Raw genomic sequence first — 22,790 nt, 5'->3', positions numbered from 1 at the left:
TTTTTTTGACTGTTTTCGTTTTTTTATTTGTTCTTTTTTGCTTGTTTTTTTTCTTTTATCTTTTTTCAGAACTTGGGTATTCTTCGGGTTTTTCACTTTTTATTTTACATATCTCTTTTTTATGTACCCTTTGCAATATAAGGTGAACTTTTCTTCAATATGGTCGACTTTTTTTCAATACTAGCACAATGCCCGTGCGTTGCAACGGGAGAAACATATTCATAGTTTCACAGCGGGAGGGACAATTGTCTCGCTGTAAGCGGACACCCGCACAACCCCCTCCTATCAGCACCCGCAATCAGCGACTTAATCCCCTCTATCATCACAAAGCCTCTTGAATCACAACATAGAAGTTAAGCCACGTCATCACGTTGTCGCACCTCGTCCAAATCCACCAACCATGGCGCCGCGGATTCACACTGCTTTGGCCTGGCCTCCAAAGCAGCTCTAGTCAGGAAATTTTGTTGTTTTGAGGCTAAATTATTTGATTTCTGTCGTAGCCTACACATCATCATTATAGTATTTAATGGAATTTTACATATTTGTGGAGAACAACTATACCGGAGGAAAGAATCAATTTTCTTGGAATTTTTAAATATCCTTTTCAAATAAAATAAAGTTCTAGGCTCCATAGATCCATGGAGCCAAATTGCCTCATTTATTGATTGATCTGGTATTACACATTTGAGGGTGTTTATCAGACCAAATATTTTCCCTTTATTCATGCAAAATAACTCTTATCAGACTACACATGTACATCACATATCTTTATCTCTGCTTAACGAAAAACATACTGAATATGACACCATCAAATCTATCAGTCTGATAATATTTTCACGAGAGAAACTATTAAGTCACTTCTCACATGTATTTCATTGAGTTCCTCGCTGGAAACAAAATACTACAATACTCGCAAATTGGGTCAACTCTTAGAGAACAAAGCACGATCTCTTTCATAAGAGTAGAGCGCAAACAAAGCATTTATTATTTCAAACAATGAAAGCCAGTCACCTCCATTAATAAAAAGGCAGATGATCTCACAAGAAGATTTTATACTAAATAACAGATAGAGAAAAGGAAGTAAAGTCTGGTTTCAAAGTCGAAGTAGCGCTTAACAAGACCAGCTTGAGACTGGGTAAGATATGTTTAATTATGCATGACTCCATAGTCATTATACATCACAATATCGATGAATGAAATAAACGGCGGCTAGAAAAACAGAGGCCAAATGCTTGCTCTGGAAGCAAAAGATATGCCTCAGAAGAAACGCAAATCACAAGAAATCTGCTCCATGCTAGTAGTAGGTGGAGCTAATGTTGCTGAGGATGAGCAACATGTAGCCGGGGGTAGTGGTGGCAGGGGTTGTTGCAACAGGAAATGGAGGAGGCATGAGGGGCTCTGTTGGGGCATGGACGCCGCCGGAGGCAAAGTTGCGATGCGTAGGTCGTTGGAGGAGTCGTGGGAGGGGACGAAGGGGACGACGAGGATGAGGGTGTGTGGTGTTGTTGATGGGTGGTCGGACTACTGCAACAAAGGAGAAGCAGGAGACGTGGCGGCCAATTGACGATGTCGGTGTCGTACTTGTCGTGGTCGGGCAGAGGAAGGAAAGGAGTGGGGGAGACAGCGAGGAGGGGAGAGTCGTGGTAGTGGTGGGCGACAAGGTGGAGAGGAGCGTGGGCCGGACAGCGCAGACAACAGCCGTTGCGGTAGATCGGTTCTGACACTGTCGACTGTTGCCTGTTTGTATGGAGTTCTTTTTCCTAAGATGTGGCTAGTCGGGAGAGACAGGGGGTATCTAAAAATATCTACCTCAGTGCGGGCGCCTTTCTGCAAAATTGCCACAAATTGCCTCCAGTCCGTTAGATACAAATCCAATGGTTGTAAATAAAAAATGAAGACATCATCACCACCAACTCAGATTTTTATAGGATTAGTGAGATGTGGCTAGTCGGGAGAGACATGGGGTTATCCTAAAATATCTACGTCAGTGCGGGCGCCTTTCTGCAAAATTGCCACAAATTGCCTCCTGTCCGTTAGATGCAGATCCGATGGTTGTAAATCAAGAATGGCAGACACACCATCACCACCAACTCAGATTTTTATAGGAGTAGAGATACAGTGCACATTTTTTTCAAATACACACCGGACTTTTTAATATGTGATCAATTTTTGTAAATACACACTAATCATTATTGTATAAATGCACACAGAACATTCTGAATATATGATGAATAATTAGTTATACACATTGGCCATATTTATGTCACATTGCCCGCATTTAAAGCGCACGCGCTGGCGGCCCCACTTGGCAGCGACCCGGCCGAGCGGGTCGTCGTCCTTTTTAATGTGGAAGCCGTCGACCGGCGAGTTCACACTTTCACTCCCGATGACGCTTGCGTCCTCGGAACCTCACACACTCAGCAAGCCAGAGTTTCGGCCGCCTTCTCTCTTTCACCTCGCCGCCGGCACCATGGGTTGGCATTGGATATTTGGATCCCCGATCACAAGGGAAAGCACGAGCACGTACGAGGCCGGCTCGTCTTCCGGCCGTCGCAGCCGCTCCACCCCTCCTCAGAGCCCGTTGCGGGCGCGCTCAGCCAGCCATGCGCGCGCTCTCAGCCTGCTCCGGTCACACGGGCGTCCGCGTGTTCGCGGCCTGACGCCCATCCCTTCCCCCTCACCGTCCCCACCACCACCACCTCCGATGACCAACAAGGAGGAGGTGGAGCTCATGAGGCGGGTGCTGGAGGACTCCATCCGCACCATGATGAAGCCCAATGGGAGGGCCTCAGAACATATGATGGCTCTCTCCGCGACTGGCGACATCACCATCCTGGAGCTTGACCCCGTGGTCAAGGAGGAGGCCATGGAGGACCACCATGGCTAGTCCTGGTCGTGGACAGAGACGATGCCATGCACGCCAAAGTACTTGTCCGTGTCGCCCGTGTGGGTGGGCGCCGACATGTGGTCACCGTCGCCACAATGGCTAGAGGTTGTGCACACGCCACCGCAGCCGCCTCCGCCCTGGCAAGGGCCGCCAGGCCATCTCCGGTAGCCACCACCGTACGTCGACCTCAACAGGGACGACGACGAGGACGGCGATGGCATCGAGGCAGCAAGTCATTTTTTAATTTTAAGTTAAGTTTAATGTGCGGCCGGGACTTGTTTAAACGGTTTAAAGATTATCATACTGTTTAATTAAGTTTATTAGGATGATTTTAAATGTATGTCCGGTTTTTTTATTTTATTGCAAGCTGGACAAAATGCGACGGGCGTGTGATTCTGTGCCCTAGTAGGCGGAGGGACAAAACCGGACACGGCCGTCCGTTTCCCCGGCCCAAACAAAAATCTGGACATCCGTTTAAGGTCGACGGTTGAAGTTGGCCTAAGGGTCTGATATCTTGTGAATGAATTGCATTGTGTATTCATTATATGGGATGAAATTTTGTCTTCAAGATAGGGCAGACTGGACCTGTACAGTATTTGTCTAGTACACCGTATATTGCAAAATGGTATATAAAAAAGAAATGTGCAAAAAAAGCCGAAGAATCCCAAGTTAGTGTATCATTTTTCTGGGTTTTTTTAGTTTGTGTATGATTTTGTTAGTTCGCTGCAAGTTCTTGTACAACAGATGTAATTAACTCTTTTCAATTAGATCGACAGCGCACTGTTCTGCACGGAGTACTTGCATTTCCGTTGGGCAGCGCGTGCAATGGGCCTCACCTGATCGCCAGCACATTCAAAATGTGCAAATGGCGCGTTCGTTGCCATTCGGCTCAAGTACTTGGGCATATGCTGCATCTTTTTTTTTTTTTGCGAAAACTGCAATGTATTACTCAATCACAGGTTCAGTACAGTCTGTTGCTACTAACTCCAGCACCTCTGGAGGACCTGATCCAATCCAAGTCAAAGTCATACCCTGAACTGTACCAAAAATAGCTAGACTGTCGCTGGCCTTATTTTGCGACCGCGAAACATGAGTAATACAAGATTGCCGAAGAGTAAGAAGGTATCTAATCTCATTAACTAAAAAAGCATACGCTGAACGGTTCATGTCCCCACCAGTGATCATGGCCACCACCATAGCAGAATCCACCTCAATAGCAATAGGTAGATCAGAACGCTGAATAGACGATGATAGTCCCTCCATGCAGGCGCAAAGTTCTGCTTCAAGAGTATCTCGACAAGAGAATAAGGCTCTACATGCAGAAAAAATAATCTCACCCGAAGAATTCCTCGATATCATTTCAGCTCCGGCAGCATAAGTCGACACAAAGGATCCATCCGTATTGAGTTTTACCCAGCCCTGCGCTGGTTTCTCCCACCTTCGACATAACGCGTCGGTCTTTGGAACTGGAGGCGCACGATCTAAAGTAACAGAACTCTTTCCTTTCACCAGATCCGTGTGCGTGTTGGTACGGACAGCAAGCACAGAACTCAGGTAGGACTGTAAGAAGCGAATAGAGACTTCCATAGGAGGTAGGACTGTATGCTGCATCCTTGATTTTCTGCGAGTATATATATAGTACTAGCAGCACACGCGCACGACCGGATAGATTCTAATTCCAAGGCTTATCCCAGACGGGCCTGCCTGTATTCATCCACCTTCCAAGCTTCCACCGCTCACGGCCTCACTCACGGCGCGGCTGATCGCTGTCGTTCTCGATCTGGACGCGACCGCGGACGAGCTGGAAGGAAGGAGGTCCTGGGCACGTATCCCTCTGAACCAGACGCCACCGCCCGCCGGTCGCCGTTTTGTCAACGTGGATGGATACGTACGATACGGGGAGCAGAGCAGTACAGACAGGCAGAGCGGTCGCATCGGCAAGCAGCAAGGATTTCTATTTGCGACGATGGCCATCTATCTCGTTGGATGGACGGAACCATCGGAGATGGTTCACAAGAAGGAAAATTGCGTGCGTTGCGGTGCGGTGCGCCAGCTGGGGTGGGAGGATTTTGCGTGTTGCACCTCTGCGCCGATCCAGAGCCATGGAACCAGCGGTGCTGCGTTGCGACGAAGCCGGAGGCTCGCGAGATTGGCGATGTGAGTTGTGGTGTCTTCTTGTCTCAAAAAAAAAAAAGAGTTGTGGTGTCTTCTCCCATTTTTTGGCGTGCTTTTCACACCGGCCCAGGCGTATCTTTCTGTCTCAGTAGATTAAACATGCTTGTCTAAAAAAAAGTAGATTAAACATGCGTTTCTCAAAAAACAAAAAAGGGTAGATTTAACATGCTTGTCTCCAGAAAAAAAAAGATTAAACATGCATGAGCATTTAGTGGAAAATTCTTATAGATAGACAAAAACAAAAAAGAGGAAAATAATATATGCGCATCCAGGGAATCGAACCCTGGTCAGTACCGTGGGAGGGTACTATGATACCACTACACCAGATGCGCTTCCATGTTGCTTGCACTCCTGAAGCATTACTTATCGAAGTGTCACAAGACATGAAAGAGCAACCGCCGCTCATCATGTCAGGCGCTTATATAAGATCATAAAATGTATTTTTGACACGACGACAAGCTCTATATAGATGATTCATGTCTGGGAGCAAATACGATTTCTTATGTTAACGATGCTCGTTGTTTATCTAACACAATATACGTGTGCATCACTGCGTTGCTCTTTGACTCTTTTCGATAACCTCCGATAGAACAACACCCCCTCCACAAAAACAAACGCACCGAGGCGAGCTAGGAAAATACGATGTCTTTATTTAAATCACGTCATATGGATTCAGTATTTTGCATACTTAGGCCAACTTCACCACGTGATCCTAAACGGACGTCCGTTTTGTCTGGATTATGTCCGTTTGAGTAGGGCAATGGCGTCGTGTCCGGGCGTGTCCTGGGATACGGTGGCCGTGCGCCCAACTCGCGGACGCATCACGGCCGCATCCTGTCTGCGTACTTTCTTTGCAAGCCCTGAAACTTTTTTTCATCATTCATTCTTGGTACATGGGAATACATCAACAAATTTTGAATAGAAAAGTAAGACCAAAGAAAATAAAAACCACAATAATACATTTTAAAAGATATCCAACTTCCATAACTGCTCCTGTAAGTTGGATTAGTGTCTCCCCGATGCATTCATTGTTGATCTGCGGAGGAGCCGCCTCCATCTTGCGTGTTTCTTTCTTCTTCGAGTCTAAAGAAGTAGAGGTTGCTTCCTCGCATCTAGTTTCGTGTCTAGCCTCTAATCTAGCAACAAGTGCACTTGTCTCACCTACAACTTCTATGCTAGCTAAAAGTGCACGTAACATCTACTAAATTGCGCTCTATCAATATATCGATGTAGTCTTCTTCCCAATACCAAAACTTGCATCCATTCTACACAACAAAATTTGAAGTTAGCACAACTAGTCAAATCTAGAGCACAAAACCGAAGTTAAAACGAGCACATACCCCATCGTTTAATCACTTGATAAACACCCGTCTGGGATGTTCCGGCGTTGTAGACACGCGGCGCACAATCATCTTTAGGCAGTGGTCATACTTAATGAGCGGCAACGGTGCGCCAACGAGCTTTTGTGCGTCGGTGTAGATCCGAGCGGCTAGAGGAGGAGCCACTGCCTGCATGTGGCCTTGCGGCCCTGCCATGGCCTTTCGGCCCGGTGCCCGGCCAGTCCATGGCGTGGCGCGGCCTCCCACAGCCGGGCGAGCTCAAGACCGACCGAATCCGCCCCAAATCCGATCGGCGGGTGCGCAAAACAGGTGGCCGTGGTTGGATAGCTCGGGGGCGCCGAGGGGAAGGGGAAGGGGCTGGGCGACGGCGCGTCCGAGCTGCACGACTACAATGGCAGCGGCGGCGGCGAGAGAAGAGTGGGGAAGAATGAAGGGCGTGCGGCCGGAGAGAGGGAGGGGGCGGATAGAAAAAGGTGTTCCTGTGCCACCGACGGGCGGGCCAGAGGAGGACACACGCAGACGGCCCGCGCGTCCAGGTGCTGTCCGTTTCACCCCCAAAAGCGGCACAAATTTGGGCCGGGGATGGTTCGAAAGCGGACAAAAATCCGTTTGCACACGCGCGCTGGGTCATCTGATTCGTTCGTTTTACCTTAAACAAACGCACACGGATAGGATGGGGTCGCGCGATGGAGTTGGCCTTACACATCCTTTGTTGAAGGCAGCAGTCTCATACTAATAAGTTTCCTATTTCCCACTCCGTCTTTTTTTTTTGAGTTTTTTCTGCAGTTTTTAACTGACTGATTAGATCTTGACATGTGCATTATTCGGGGATTTGGTTGGGTACGATTTCCGTTACGCCTCGTGCGATTTTATGGCAACGCGGTCGCTGTTTATATCCACCATATACTCGATACATGTTCCTCCCTCTCTCTCTAGATGACTCCCTTAAAGTGAAGTCCTGTGGATAGACTTCTACCGTCCACCGTCTACGCACCGTCAAACCAAGGAAGTGCATCGCATGGTTTCACATCGTCTAATCATAGGTCTCGCGCGTGACCGGCCTGGGATTTCGGCCGGTCGACCTACGCAGAGTACCACCCTTTGAACGGTGCACAAACCGAATTTCATCGAAACGTTTCGCGCTTATATTGCAATCATCAAGGCATCATAACAGTACGTAGCTAAATATTTTTTTTCTCTACTCTAAGCATAGTGTATCCATAATCAGACTGTAGGGCGATGTTTTGAATTCCGATTTGCTCGGCAAACCAGAGCATAGACCAGCACGGTGGGCCAACTTGAATTCTGAGGATTTCGTTTTATCGAGGCCCAAAAATGGCAACCCATCGGCCTGAGCCCAGGCCCAGCAAGGCAGCAGCCCGGTCCCAGCTACTTTCTTGCCAATGGATGCCCAAGTGATATTGAGGATATCGTTGTGCACTCGTAACATTCCTGACTTTTGGGCTTGGCACCACGAAAAGCACGGTTGCTTCTCAGTAAAATCAGCGTATAATATGCTTGTTGCAACTAGAAACAGAAGGGAAGTATGGCTTGAGGAGGGGCCAGGGCCGTCTAGCTCTAGGGCTGAGGAAGGAGCATGGAAACATTTGTGGAAAACTCAGGTCCCAGGGAAAGTTCGCATGTTCTTATGGCGCCTATCTAAACACTCATTGCCGACAAATGATGTGCGGGCACATCGGCGCATGTTTGATTCACCCTGCTGTGTTCTATGTGGGGCGCGGGACTCATGGCGTTACTCCCTCGTTGAGTGCACTTCTTCGAGAAGCGTTTGGGCTCTAATGAATGAGGAGGTTACACATAAAATCATATCAACAACCGAACCCAAGGCGAAGCAATGGCTATTCACTTTGACGGATTCAATGTCCCACAAAGATTTTGTCCTTGTGGCCGTGACACTCTGGTCGATTTGGTACGCTAGGAGGAAAGCCATCCATGAGGCGATCTTCCAAAGTCCCCACGCCACACATGGTTTTATCATGAGCTTCATCTATGAACTGGAAGGGATAAAGGGCAGCCAAGAGCAAAGAGGCAGGGTCGTGCCGACGCCCATACATGGAAATTTGAAGCCGAAAAAACCACCAACAAGACACTGCAAAATCCATGTGGATGCAGGGGTCCGAAGAAGGACAAGGGGTGCAGCCACTGCAGTCTGCAAGGATGAAGGTGGTAATTATCTTGGCAGCTCTGCTCTTGTGATTGAAGGTGTTACCGATCTAGCAAGTCTAGAAGCAATAGCATGCCGGGAGGCACTAGCCCTCGCCGAGGACTTGGACATTCATCATTTTGTGGTTGCTTCGGACTGCCAGCAGGTGGTGTCGGATATCAGGAGAGAAGGCCGAGGTCCATATGGAGCAATCATCAGTGAGATAAATCTGAAAGTTTCATTTTTCCATTGTACTTTTACTTTCGAAAGTCGTGCTGTTAATTATGAAGCACATAGCTTAGCAAAATTTTATTTAAATAGGGGTCCGGGCAGGCACGTTTGGCTTGGTGCCCCTCATGACCCAAGATGTATCCCACTCAATGTGAAATTCCATGGATAAAGTTGGTTTTCCACCCTAAAAAAAATAAAAAAAATAAAAACCAGTTCCTCTCCTGTCGACAGAGAGGGAGGAGGCGCCCTCGCCGCCACACGGGCACACGGCCGCAGCCAGCGCCGCTCCCCTCCAGGCGTCACCGGTCGGCCGCTGCCTCTGCTCTGGCCCTTTCCTTATCCTCGCCGGCTGTCCCCCACGCTCCGCTGTCCTGTCCTCTGTCGGCTGTCGCCGAGACGCCGACGCCAGCTAGCCCGCTCCCATATCGGCGCCGGCCGGCGGCACGGTCCCCTCCCCTCGCCGGCTCACCTCCAACCTGCAGGGCGTCTGCAGTCCGCACCATTGCTGACTCCTCCGCGGCGCCAGACCGGCACTGCCGACCTACCGTAGCAAGTTAGCAAGGTACAATCGACCTTCCTGCAATTCGGCTTAGAAGATCTGGGAACATGAAGATGAATAGTTGATGCATACAGTGCTCCTGCTTATACTGCCATTGATGTCAATTCATGTTCATGTCAACCATACAATTGAACTTACATACAAATTGATGTCAATCATGTTCATGTCATATTGCCATTGATGCAAATCATGCAATGATGCTTGCTGCTTATATATAATTGAGTAATGAGTAATTGATGCTATTGCTTCCAAATTTGCACATTTGGAATATATTTTCTCAACTGGAATGTCGTGAGACATTTTTTTGAAATAACATACGAACTTTATTCAACCGAGATAACCGATATATCGTTTGTGAGGAATGGTACAATTCCATTCATAGGCTCCTCAAACCAATCAACAGTACAAAAAAATCTAGCCAACCTAGCAAGTTCGTGCACAACCTTATTTTCTTCTCTATTATAATGTTCGAACCTAAATATAGGAAAATCACAAGCCATTAAAATAGAATCATCAAAAACTGCCGCCGCCGCTCCTGCCGACCGTCCGCCATTATTCATGGTTTCAATGACCTCCAAATTATCAGAATTAATAACGAGGCGATTGCTTCCCGCCTGAATATTTGTGTTAGTGTTATTCTTTTGCTGAATATTGTATGACACTTGGATTAGGTCTCTTGGCCTTGCGTGGAGGGAGGGAGAAGGGATAGAGGAGGAGTCCGGCGCATCTGGATCGGCGACGCCAAGCTTACTTTCTCCGCTCCACGCATCCTTCTCCACCTCCTCCCCGCGACCCCGGCGGTGCTATATCACGCGGTCGTTGCGAGGAGGTGCGCCCCATCCCTCCTTCGTAGCAGCTTCAGCAGGAGGAGGAAGATGGTGGCATCGGTGGCAAACGCCGGGGTGCTCGCGCTCTTCGACGTCGATGGCACCCTCACCGCCCCGCGCAAGGAGGTGACGCTGGAGATGCTCGAGTTCATGAAGCGCCTGCGTGAGGTGAGGCCGAATGTGACCCTGCGTCCTCTCATTTCAGTTTCTCTACCCGTAGGATTGTCAGGCGAGATTGCTCACTGTATGTCTGGTTGTGGATCTCTGGTTTTCTTCTGGGAGCAGAATGTGACCGTCGGTGTGGTGGGGGGATCCGATCTGGTCAAGATCTCCGAGCAGCTCGGCAAATCAGGTACCCGCCTTGCTTGGATTCAGCAGTACAGTCTGCTTGGATTCAGAGTTCCTCGTGACTCCATTGTCTGCTCGTCTTGTCTGTAACTGTAAGCAATTGCAGCAATTTCGTTTGATATTTGTTCTCTCTTCTGCAGTTATCACCGACTATGACTACGTCTTCTCCGAGAACGGCCTGGGTCGCGCACAAGGACGGCAAGCTCATCGGGACGCAAGTAAGTGCCCAAGCCACATAATGCGCGCTGTTTTAGGCTTTTAGCACGAGCGTACCGAGTTTACGGAGATGTTGTATAATGATCCACAGCTGAATATTGACCGGTGTTCTTCACTCTGCAGAGCTTGAAAACGTATCTTGGAGATGACCAGCTTAAGGTGAGCCTTCGTCCCGCGGCGTTCTTTCTTGTAATGCCCTTCCTGATGAGTTTTGAGGCCTTGGTAGTGATGTTATGTGTTCTTTGCAGGAATTCATTAACTTCACTCTTCATTACATTGCGGATTTGGATATCCCAATTAAAAGGTATGTGCAGAATCATATTCGAGAATTCCCTCAGGTGCTAGCCCTTTACTGACCGAGTAAATGTTTGCTCAGAGGCACATTCATAGAATTCAGGAGTGGAATGATCAATGTATCGCCTATAGGGAGGAACTGTAGTCAAGAAGAACGTGATGATTTTGAGAAGTATGATAAGGTACAGATTGTCTTATAAGAACAAGTAGTTAGTTATACTCAATAAGGGAAAATAGCTATTAGAAAACATGAAACTGAACTGACTCATTTTGTTTAGGTACATAATGTTCAGCCTACAATGGTGTCAGTGCTTCGTGAAAAGTTTGCGCACCTGAACCTGACCTTTTCTATTGGAGGGCAGATCAGTTTTGATGTGAGTGTTCTAAACTCTTAAATATCTGCTAGAAATAATCAGTTTGATATTTACTACTGCATCACTGAATTCAGGTATTCCCACAAGGCTGGGACAAAACCTACTGCTTGAGATATCTCAACGAATTCAAAGAAATTCATTTCTTTGGGGACAAAACCTACAAGGTAAGAGATGTATACTTTTTTTGTGCCGTGCTTCCAAGTAAAGAAATCTCCTTTTCTTTCTGTGAAGTATCTTTGTGCACACAAGATGATGTTTGATAAACTTTTCAAGCCACTGTTATTCTGTTAACGACATCCCATTTAATTACTACAAACTTAGATGTACTGTATACCACAAACTGGAACTGACATTTTTTTTTCCTTTCATTATATTTAATAGGGCGGCAATGATCATGAGATATTTGAATCTGACAGAACAGTTGGTCATACAGGTATGCTGGTTGTATGTTAGAAGCTATTCTTCTAATGGCTATGAAATCAAGGAGACTTTTATATATAGGACAAATCCCTGAATGAACAATTTTGCATGATATGAAAGATTGTAGCTTAGGGCCTGTTCGGCAATGCTCCAGCTCCAAGCTTCCTCAACTCCACCCATAAAGCTGAGGCGAACGCTCTGGCTCCTGGAAGCTGGAATTGAGAAGCTAGCGACCTGTCTTAGTGTAAAAAAGGAGAAGTTGGGGAAGCAGCTCTTTTCCAGATCCGTGAAAGGAAGAAGTTGGAGTTGAGACAAATTACGCTGGGTTGCCACCGCCAAGTGACTCTCAGCGTACCGGTTCGAGTTTCTTTTCCGAACTCTCTCTCACATGCGTTGGCAATTTGTATTGGGCCCCAACCTGGCCTGCCAATCCCGCTAAATGGGCTGGCAGCCCCGTGCGTATTCGACAGGAAGCGGAAGCTGAGTTGCCGAACGCTTTCCAAGTCGCCACCAGAAGCGAGAAGTCGTGCGAGAAGCTGAATTTAGGAAGTTTTGGAGAAGCTAGGCAATTTCAGAACATGCCCTTAACAGGAGATTTCTCGAATGGCTGGTTAATAAACAGGAGAGGCAGAGAGAACATCTTTGAAAAACTTTATATCTCAGATATGAACCTAATGAGCTGTACTGCACAGAGCATGCACATAGCAAACAAAATTATTAGTTGCTAACTGATTTCATATTTGGCATTGTGCTCAAGCATGAGGGCAGTATCATTAATATCCAACTTCTCTGAATTGTTGATGATCGAGCTGTAGTGGCTGTCAGCAACTACCTTTTCACCATCATATTTAATCATCTGGAGCGGTACATTTTCAAGTCACATTTGTCCCTGAAGAGGGCACCTCAGGCTGTAATGGAGGACCGAACCGAGTAAACAATAGGGCATCAATACTCCTTCAGAAACATTGCACAACTCCCATTATGATTTAGTTGCGAAACATTACTATGTTAGTCCACTTGTTAGTGAGACTAATCTGGTTTCTGGCTCAGTTTTTTTAGCTGAGCCCAACTCATGATTTATTTATTGGTATTTGGTGCTGACTGAGGAAGGGGAGCCTTGGCGCAGTGGTAAAGCTGCTGCCTTGTGACCATGAGGTCATGGGTTCAAGTCCTGGAAACAGCCTCTTACAGAAATGTAGGGAAAGGCTGCGTACTATAGACCTAAAGTGGTCGGACCCTTCCCTGGACCCTGCGCAAGCGGGAGCTACATGCACTAGGTTGCCCTATTTGGTGCTGACTGACCATTTACCTGTGCAGTTACCAGCCCCGACGACACGGTGCAGCAGTGCAGATCTATCTTCCTGTCAAAGTGATCGCCAGACTATCGTCCAAAATAAATTTGTGTTCTCCACACCCCCTCGAATGCTCACTCTTTTGGAATAATTCCTCAGTAGATAGATCTCCCTTTGAACTCTTACATTTTTTGCATCCCTCCCCTTTGGGAGCAATTTCTCATCATTGTTATTGTAAACAGAACTGTATTGGTACACATTCACAAACAACGGATTTTGTATGCACGCATTTGGCGCAAATGTATGAGGGCATATTTGGTCCATGAGGGAGCCCGCGCCTCTGTTGTTTGTTTTTATGGAAGAAAAAGAGTTAGTGGTTTGAAAGGGTAGTTGGTGAGTGAGAGTTTTTGTGTACCTAGCAGATTCATGGAGTTTTGTTGGTGTTTATTCCATTTGTCACCTACTCCCTCCGTACCAAAATATAAGACGTTTTTGTAGTTTAATTTGAACTACAAAAACCTTTTATATTTTGGTACAGAGGTATAGTAGTAGATATCTCATTTTATTAGTACAACTTTGTATTAAAGTTAGTACGAAGTTAAGACACTTATTTTGGGACCGAGGGAGTATGTCTTTGCAGCGTCTAAATTTTTTGTTTAGGGTAGTTAGATTACCGTTGGTTATATTTCTAAGCGAGGGAATAACTTTTAAGCAAGAGTATAATCTGAAGGAGACCTGTGTGATACGCATATACCTAAATGGAACAATGGTACATATATATAGTCACGAATCTGCATTAGCAACGGTTAAATGCTTGCGGCGAGAATAGTCACGAACATGCTAGCTAGGTGGACCACTTTGTTTCTTTCTTCTGCTGCTTGTTGGTCTGGACGATGATATCTGCTTCTATTGCGTGAAGAGTTGCTGCCGGCTGAGCTGAAAACATAGATTCAGTCGGCAGTTTTCTTTATCCTGAGATGACTTGGAACATTGACTACCTCATCCGTCCGGAATTAGTTTACGCTCAAATTGATAGTGTGTATGTGCAGATAGTGTGTTCATATAAGCTCAGAGCATTGTCAGCGATAGTGATATGTGCTCTGACTGAACTAAATGAGCTGAGATATACTCGACAATTTACAGTGTGCAGAGGCTGCAAGATATCCCCGTTATATCAATCTCAGCTGATTGAGTAATGGTGTATCCAACAGATCCGAATTGAGAGATATTTTTCCTGTTCGTGCTTCTTTGCAACTTCCTTTCTCTGTGCCGGATCAAAGTAAGAATCAAATGGGGGCATGTTACGCCGTTTCTTCTAGCTAGTTATGATATTGACTTGGTGTATCGACAAAAATACAACGGAAAATATCATCATGATTGCAACGTACATGGACAGAACAAACTATAGAAGGGGAGAAACAGTAGGAAAAATCAGTCCTAACATGGAAACCGGGAGAATATCATACGGAAACCAATATTCAATGAAAACTTCGTGAAAACCATATTTTAAAGTTTCAAAAAAACTAGAAAAAATAGGGGTGTGTACTAATAAAACATCACCCTCTTAACATCCCGTAATTTTTTCAGATTTTTTGAAACTTCAAAACATCTTCTTATCGTGGTTTTCATCGGTTTCCACCGAATGTTGGTTTCCGTATGATATTCACCCAAACCAAAGTCTTTCCTGGCTGTTCTGTCTTTCCTTCCTCCTGTAGCCTCACGTAGTCACACAATGTGCTTCAGATCTATTCTTTTCGTGCTCACTGGAAGAGCAAAAACATTGTAATAAAAAATCACAGACAATAACAATACCATTTACTGTACTCCCTCTGTCCGGAAATACTTGTGAAAGGATCGATATAGTTGACTAGAGGGGGGGGGGATAGGCAATTAACAATTTATCAAAGTAGGTTGTCTAGATGTGCAACTAGGTGAGCAATCTATATGATGCAACAACAACAAGCACACAAGCAAGCAAGGAAAGAAACACAAATAAGCTTGCACAAGTAAATGTACGAGATAACCAAGAGTGGAGCCGGTGAAGACGAGGATGTGTTACCGAAGTTCCTTCCTTTTGAGGGGAAGTACGTCTCCGTTGGAGCGGTGTGGAGGCACAATGCTCCCAAAGAAGCCACTAGGGCCACCGTATTCTCCTCACACCCTCACACAATGCGAGATGTCGTGATTCCACTATTGATGCCCTTGGAGGCGGCGACCGGACCTTTACAAACAAGGTTGGGGCAATCTCCACAACTTAATCGGAGGCTTCCAACAACACCACGAAGCTTCATCATAATGGACTATGGCTCCGTGGTGACCTCAACCGTCTAGGATGCTCAAACACCCAAGAGTAACAAGATCCGCTAGGGATTAGTGGGGGAATCAAATTTCTCTTGGTGGAAGTGTAGATCGGGGCCTCCTCAACCAATCCCGAGAAAATCAACAAGTTTGATTGGCTAGGGAGAGAGGTCAGGCGAAAATAGAGCTTGGAGCATTAATGGAGCTTTGGGGGAAGAGGTGAGTCAACTTTGGGGAAGAAGACCCCCTTATATAGTGGGGGAAACAATCCAACCGTTACCCCCTTGAACAGCCCCGCAGAGGGCGGTACTACCGCTGAGGGCATCGGTACTACCACTGGGACCGCGGTACTACCGCTCCCCATGCCGTACTGCCGTTCGGACCCCTGCGCGGTACTACCGCGGTGGTAGGGCGGTACTACCGCTCTCGAGTGGCACTACCGCATCTACTGCCGTAGCTTAGTGCCGCACAATCCGACACGAGAGGCGACCCCCTCGAATCGACGCGGTAGGAGCTCGGTGCCGCAACGGTACTACGGCTGAGGACCCACAGGCGGTACTACCGCTACCAAGCGGTACTGCCGCCTGTGGCTCTTGAGCGGTACTACCGCTGGGACCCACAACAAGCACAAAGGAAGGGGAATGAGCTCTCCATTGAAGCGGAAAGGCTCAGAGGGTGTGAAAGGGATGTGTACATGTTGATTCCACCCTAGCCTTACCAAAGCGGACCCCCTCTTGATAGTACGGTGCCTCCTACGAAACTAGTCCACCAAAATAGAAACGAAAGAGCTACACCATCTTGAATAACACTCCGAGGGGAAAGAAATCGTCTCGTGCCAAAGGATGAAACTCTGAAATGCTCAAAGCACACGATTAGTCCGCAAACATGTTGTCATCAATCACCAAAACTACACCGAGAGAGATGTGCCCTAACAACTTGTCTTGGAAATAGATATAAAGGGGGGCGCCGCCCCCCTCTCCTAGTCCAATTCGGACCACAGGGGGAGGGGGCGCGCGGCCCACCCTGGCCGCCCCTCTCTCTCTCCACTAGGGCCCATAAGGCCCATTACTTCTCCCGGGGGGGGGGTCCGATAACCCTCTGGCACTCCGGTTTTCTCCGAAATCATCCGGAACACTTCCGGTGTCCGTATATAGCCGTCCAATATATCAATCTTTATGTCTTGGCCATTTCGAGACTCCTCGTCATGTCCGTAATCACATCCGGGACTCTGAACTAACTTCGGTACATCAAAACTCATAAAATCATAATATAACTGTCATCGAAACCTTAAGCGTGCGGACCCTACGGGTTCGAGAACAATGTAGACATAACCGAGACATGTCTCCGGTCAATAACCAATAGCGGAACCTGGATGCTCATATTGGCTCCCACATATTCTACGAAGATCTTTATCGGTCAGACCGCATAACAACATACGTTGTTCCCTTTGTCATCGGTATGTTACTTGCCCGAGATTCGATCGTCGGTATCTCAATACCTAATTCAATCTCGTTACCGGCAAGTCTCTTTACTCGTTTCATAATACATGATCTCGCAACTAACTCATTAGTTGCAATGCTTGCAAGGCTTATGTGATGTGCATTACCGAGAGGGCCCAGAGATACCTCTCCGACAATCGGAGTGACAAATCCTAATCTCGAAATACGCCAACCCAACATGTACCTTTGGAGACACCTGTAGAGCTCCTTTATAATCACCCAGTTACGTTGTGACGTTTGGTAGCACACAAAGTGTTCCTCCGGCAAACGGGAGTTGCATAATCTCATAGTCATAGGAACATGTATAAGTCATGAAGAAAGCAATAGCAACATACTAAATGATCGGGTGCTAAGCTAATGGAATGGGTCATGTCAATCACATCATTCTCCTAATGATATGATCCCCTTAATCAAATGACAACTCATGTCTATGGTTAGGAAACATAACCATCTTTGATCAACGAGCTAGTCAAGTAGAGGCATACTAGTGACACTCTGTTTGTCTATGTATTCACACATGTATTATGTTTCCGGTTAATACAATTCTAGCATGAATAATAAACATTTATCATGATATAAGGAAATAAATAATAACTTTATTATTGCCTCTAGGGCATATTTCCTTCAGAGAGAGACACACAACTTTGCTTCTTGGAGGACCAACTCACCAAAGAGCAACCAAGAAATTGGCACCCTCCGGAAGTGGAATTCCTATCCACTTTGTCTCCCGCCCAATCGGAGTCCGAATATCCTACAAGCTTGAAGTTTGCTCCTCTTGGGTACCATAAGCCAAAGTTTGGGGTATGAGCCAAATATCGAAAGATTCGCTTGACCGCCACAAAGTGGCTTTCCTTAGGTGCGGCTTGAAACCGTGCACAAATCCCCACACTCAACATGATATCTGGTCTAGATGCACAAAGATAAAGCAAGGAGCCGATCATGGAGCGATATACCTTTTGATCCACCGTTTACCATTGGGATCAATGTCAAGTTGGCACTTAGTGGCATGGGAGTGGAAGCCGGCTTGACATCACTTAGCTTGAATCTCTTGCGCATGTCTTGAGTGTATTTGGTTTGGTTGATGAAGGTTCCTTCTCTCCTTTGCTTCACTTCAAACCCGAGAAAGAACTTCAACTCTCCCATGGAAGACATCTCGAACTTTGAGGTCATGAGGGCGGCAAATTCCTCATTGAAAGCTGTGTTAGGGGAACCAAAGATAATATCATCAACATATAATTGACACACAAACAACTCCCATTTGACCTTCTTAGTAAAAAGAGTGGGGTCGATTAGCCCAACTTCAAAACCACGGTCTTGTAACAACTCGGTAAGGTGGTCATATCACGCACGTGGGGCTTGTTTAAGGCCACAGAGTGCCTTATCAAGTTGATACACATGATCGGGAAAGTAGGGATCCTCGAACCCGAGGGGTTGCTTGACATAAACCAACTCATTAATGGGACCATTAGGAAAAACACTCTTCACATCCATTTGTTGTAACTTAAAGTTATGATGGGAAGCATATGCAATCAACATGTGAATGGATTCAAGACAAGCAACGGGGGCAAAGGTTTCACCGTAGTCGATACCCTCGACTTGGGAGTAGCCTTGTGCTACCAACCGAGCCTTGTTGTGAATGATAATCCCATGAGCATCTTGCTTGTTCTTGAATATCCACTTGGTTCCAATGACATTGTGGTTCTCCGTTGGCTTGGCACAAATGTCCACACCTTGTTGCGCTCGAAGTTGTTGAGTTCTTCATGCATGGCATTGAGCCAATCCGGATCTTCGAGCGCCTCATAGACCTTTTGGGGTTCAACACAAGAGACAAACGCGTGATGTTCACAATAGTTTGCTAATTATCTACGAGTGCTTACCTCCTTTCTTAAGCTTCCAAGCACATTTGTCATGATATGATCCTTGGTGGAGAGCTTGTAAGCAATCTTGGCGGCACGACGCTCCAATTCTTCCTCGGGGGTGAGACGAGGAGTGGCCACTTGATCATCTTGAGCGCCGTCTTGAGCTTGTTCTTGATCTCGAGGAAGCTCTTGATCTTGAACTTGCTCGGAGGAGAGAACTTGACCTTGGGCATCACTTGATGTTACAACACCATCTTGAGATTGACCTTGCCCTTGGTCTTGTTCTTGAGGTTGAGGGCCTTCACTTTGTTCTTCAGAAGCGTGTGGGCCTTGGGTTGGTGATGGCTCCACAAGAGTGGAGCATTGTCCTTCTCCTTCGGCCACAAGGGGTTCCTCAATGGGTAGGATAAAACAAACACCCATTCTTCTTATGGCTTGGGGAGGAATTTCATCACCTACATCACAAAGTGCCACTTTGCTCCACTTGGGAGCCGTTATTCTCATCAAACTCCACATTACAGGTCTCCTCAATAAGTCCCGTGGACTTATTGAGGACACGGTAAGCATGGGAGTTTGTAGCATAACCAACAAATATACCCTCATGAGCTTTAGCCTCAAATTTAGACAAACAAACACCTTTCTTGAGAATGAAACATTTACACCCGAACACCCGGAAGTACTTGAGGTTGGGCTTGTTCCCGGTGAGTATCTCATATGGAGTCTTGTTCAAGCCTTTGCGGAGGTAGAGTCGATTTGATGCATGACACGCGGTGTTGATGGCTTCGGCCCAAACGTTGTATGGAGACTTGAACTCTGCCATCGTGGTCCTTACCGCATCCATCAACGTTCGGTTCTTCCTCTCCGCTACACCATTTTGTTGAGGGGTGTATGGTGCGGAATATTGATGCTTGATCCCCTCATCACTAAGAAACTCATACAAGGTGTAGTTCTTGAACTCGGTGCCGTTGTCACTTCTTATAGTCAAGATCTTTGCATTGTGTTGACGTTGAGCCTCATTTGCAAAGTCGATGACGGTTTGTTGGGTCTCACTCTTCCTCTTGAAGAAATATACCCAAGTGTATCTTGAATAATCATCCACAATCACCAAGAAATACTTCCTACCCCCAAGACTATCAAAATATGGAGGCCCAAAGAGATCCATGTGAAGGAGATCCAAAGGCCTCTTCGAGAAAATGATAGTCGTGGGAGGGTAAGCCTTTTCATGCAGCTTTCCTTCGATACACGCACTGCAAGCACGATCTTTGGCAAAACTAACATTTGTTAGTCCACGGACATGGTCCCCCTTGAGAAGACTTTGCAAAGATCTCATATTGACATGGTCAAGACGGCGATGCCACAGCCATCCCACGTCAACTTTAGCCATTAGGCATGTCACGGTCTTAGTGAGTCACTCCAAAAAGTTGATCACATAGAGACCGTTTTCGACATGCCTGACAAAGGCTACTTTAAGAGTCTTGCTCCGCAAGAGGGCCATGGTATCAACATCAAAGAAGGTGGCAAAACCCATGAGTGCTAGTAGATGAACGGAAAGTAAATTGTATACAAGGGACTCAACAAGCATGACCTTCTCGATCGTAAGATCATGAGAAATGACAACCTTGCCGAGTCCCAATACCTTAGAGGATGAGGCGTCACCCCACTCGACGTTGGTGGGCATGGATGGAATCTTTTGCACGTCCACCACCAAGTCCTTGCTTTCGGTCATATGATTAGTAGCTCCACTATCGAGCAACCATGAACCCCCACCGGAAGCAAACACCTACACGAGATCAATGCTTGGTTTTAGGTACCCATTTTGTAATGGGTCCTTTGATGTTAGTAACAAGGGTCTTAGGAACCCAAGCAGACCATTCAATGTACTCATAAGGAGAACCAACAAATTGTTGGGGATCGTAGCAGAAATTTAAAATTTCCTACGCATCACCAAGATCAATCTATGGAGTCATCTAGCAACAAGAGGGAGAGGAGTACATCTACATACCCTTGTAGATCGCGAGCGGAAGCGTTCAAGAGAACGGGGTTGATGGAGTCGTACTCGACGTGATCCAAATCACCGATTATCCTAGCGCCGAACGGACGGCACCTCTGCGTTCAACACACGTACGGATCGGAGATGTCTCCCGCGCCTTGATCCAGCAAGGAGGAGGGAGAGGTTGAGGAAGAGAGCTCCAACAGCAGCACGACGGCGTGGTGGTGGTGGAGCGGCAGTACTCCGGTAGGGCTTCGCCAATCTCTTAACGGAGAAGGAGAGGTGTTGGGGAGGGAAGGGGCTGCGCCTTTGATGTGGTGGTCAGCCCTTCCCTTGCCCCTCTATTTATAGGGGAAGGAGGAAGGCCCCCCCCTCTAGATGAGATCTAGAGGGGGGGGGGCGGCCAAGGGGGTGGCTTGCCCCCCAAGCAAGGGGGCGCCCCCTCTAGGGTTTCCCCCCCAACCCTAGGTGCATGGGCCCAAGAGGGGAGATGAGCCCAGCCCACTTGAGGCTGGTTCCCTTTCCTCTACGGCCCATGAGGCCCTCCGAGAGAGGTGGCCCCTCCCGGTGGACCCCCGGAAACCCCTCCGGTGGCCCCGGTACAATACCGATATGCCCCCGAACCTTTCCGGTGACCGTATGACAACTTTCTATATATAAATCTTCACCTCCGGACCATTCCGGAACTCCTCGTGACGTCCGGGATCTCATCCGGGACTCCGAACAACATTCGGTAATCACATACAAGTCTTCCTAATAACCCTAGCGTCATCGAACCTTAAGTGTGTAGACCCTACGGGTTCGGGAACCATGCAGACATGACCAAGACAACTCTCCGGCCAATAACCAACAGCGGGATCTGGATACCCATGTTGGCTCCCACATGTTCCATGATGATCTCATCGGATGAACCACGATGTCGAGGATCCAAGCAATCCCGTATACAATTCCCTTTGTCAATCGGTACGTTACTTGCCCGAGATTCGATCGTCGGTATCTCAATACCTCGTTCAATCTTGTTACCGGCAAGTCACTTTACTCGTTCCGTAACACATCATCCCGTGACCAACCCTTAGTCACATTGAGCTCATTACGATTATGTCTTACCGAGTGGGCCCAGAGATACCTCTCCGTCATACGGAGTGATAAATCCCAGTCTTGATTCGTGCCAACCCAACAGACACTTTCGGAGATACCCGTAGTACACCTTTATAGTCACCCAGTTACGTTGTGATGTTTGGCACACCCAAAGTATTCCTACAGTATCCGGGAGTTGCACAATCTCATAGTCTAAGGAAAATATACTTGACATTAGAAAAGCTTTAGCAGACGAACTACACGATCTTGCGATGTGCTTAGGATTGGGTCTTGTCCATCACATCATTCTCTTAATGACGTGATCCCGTTATCAATGACATCCAATGTCCATGGTCAGGAAACCGTAACCATATATTGATCAACGAGCTAGTCAACTAGAGGCTCACTAGGGACATGTTGTGGTCTATGTATTCACACATGTATTACGATTTCCGGATAACACAATTATAGCATGAAGAATAGACAATTATCATGAACAAGGAAATATAATAATAACCATTTTATTATTGCCTCTAGGGCATATTTCCAACAGTCTCCGACTTGCACTAGAGTCAATAATCTAGTTACATTGTGATGAATCGAACATCCATAGAGTTCTGGTGTTGATCATGTTTTGCTCGAGGAAGAGGTTTAGTCAACGGATCTGTGACATTCAGGTCCGCATGCACTTTACAAATATCTATGTCTCTATTTTGAACATTTTCATGAATGGAGTTGAAGCGACGCTTGATATGCTTGGTCTTCCTGTGAAACCTGGGCTCCTTGGCAAGAGCAATAGCTCCAGTGTTGTCACAGAAGAGAGTCATCGGGCCCGACGCATTGGGAATAACTCCTAGGTCGGTAATGAACTCCTTTATCCAGATTGCTTCTTGTGCTGCCTCCGAAGCTGCCATGTACTCCGCTTCACATGTAGATCCCG

The 22,790-nt window shown here is 46.9% G+C and overlaps 1 non-coding gene and 1 pseudogene across 1 annotated transcript; one reads left to right on the top strand and one right to left on the bottom strand.

Moving 5' to 3' along the window:
• Window positions 1–5,323: 5,323 nt before the first annotated feature.
• TRNAG-CCC lies at window positions 5,324–5,394 on the bottom strand. Its single transcript has one exon. It is a non-coding gene; the product is annotated as a tRNA-Gly (tRNA).
• A 3,605-nt stretch (window positions 5,395–8,999) lies between these two features.
• LOC119284988 lies at window positions 9,000–13,412 on the top strand (annotated as a pseudogene).
• The last annotated feature ends 9,378 nt before the right edge of the window (window positions 13,413–22,790 follow it).

The sequence above is a fragment of the Triticum dicoccoides genome, chromosome 4A, assembly GCF_002162155.2.
Source record: "Triticum dicoccoides isolate Atlit2015 ecotype Zavitan chromosome 4A, WEW_v2.0, whole genome shotgun sequence".
Lineage (NCBI taxonomy): Eukaryota > Viridiplantae > Streptophyta > Magnoliopsida > Poales > Poaceae > Triticum > Triticum dicoccoides.
This window is presented reverse-complemented; position numbering and strand designations above follow the sequence as displayed.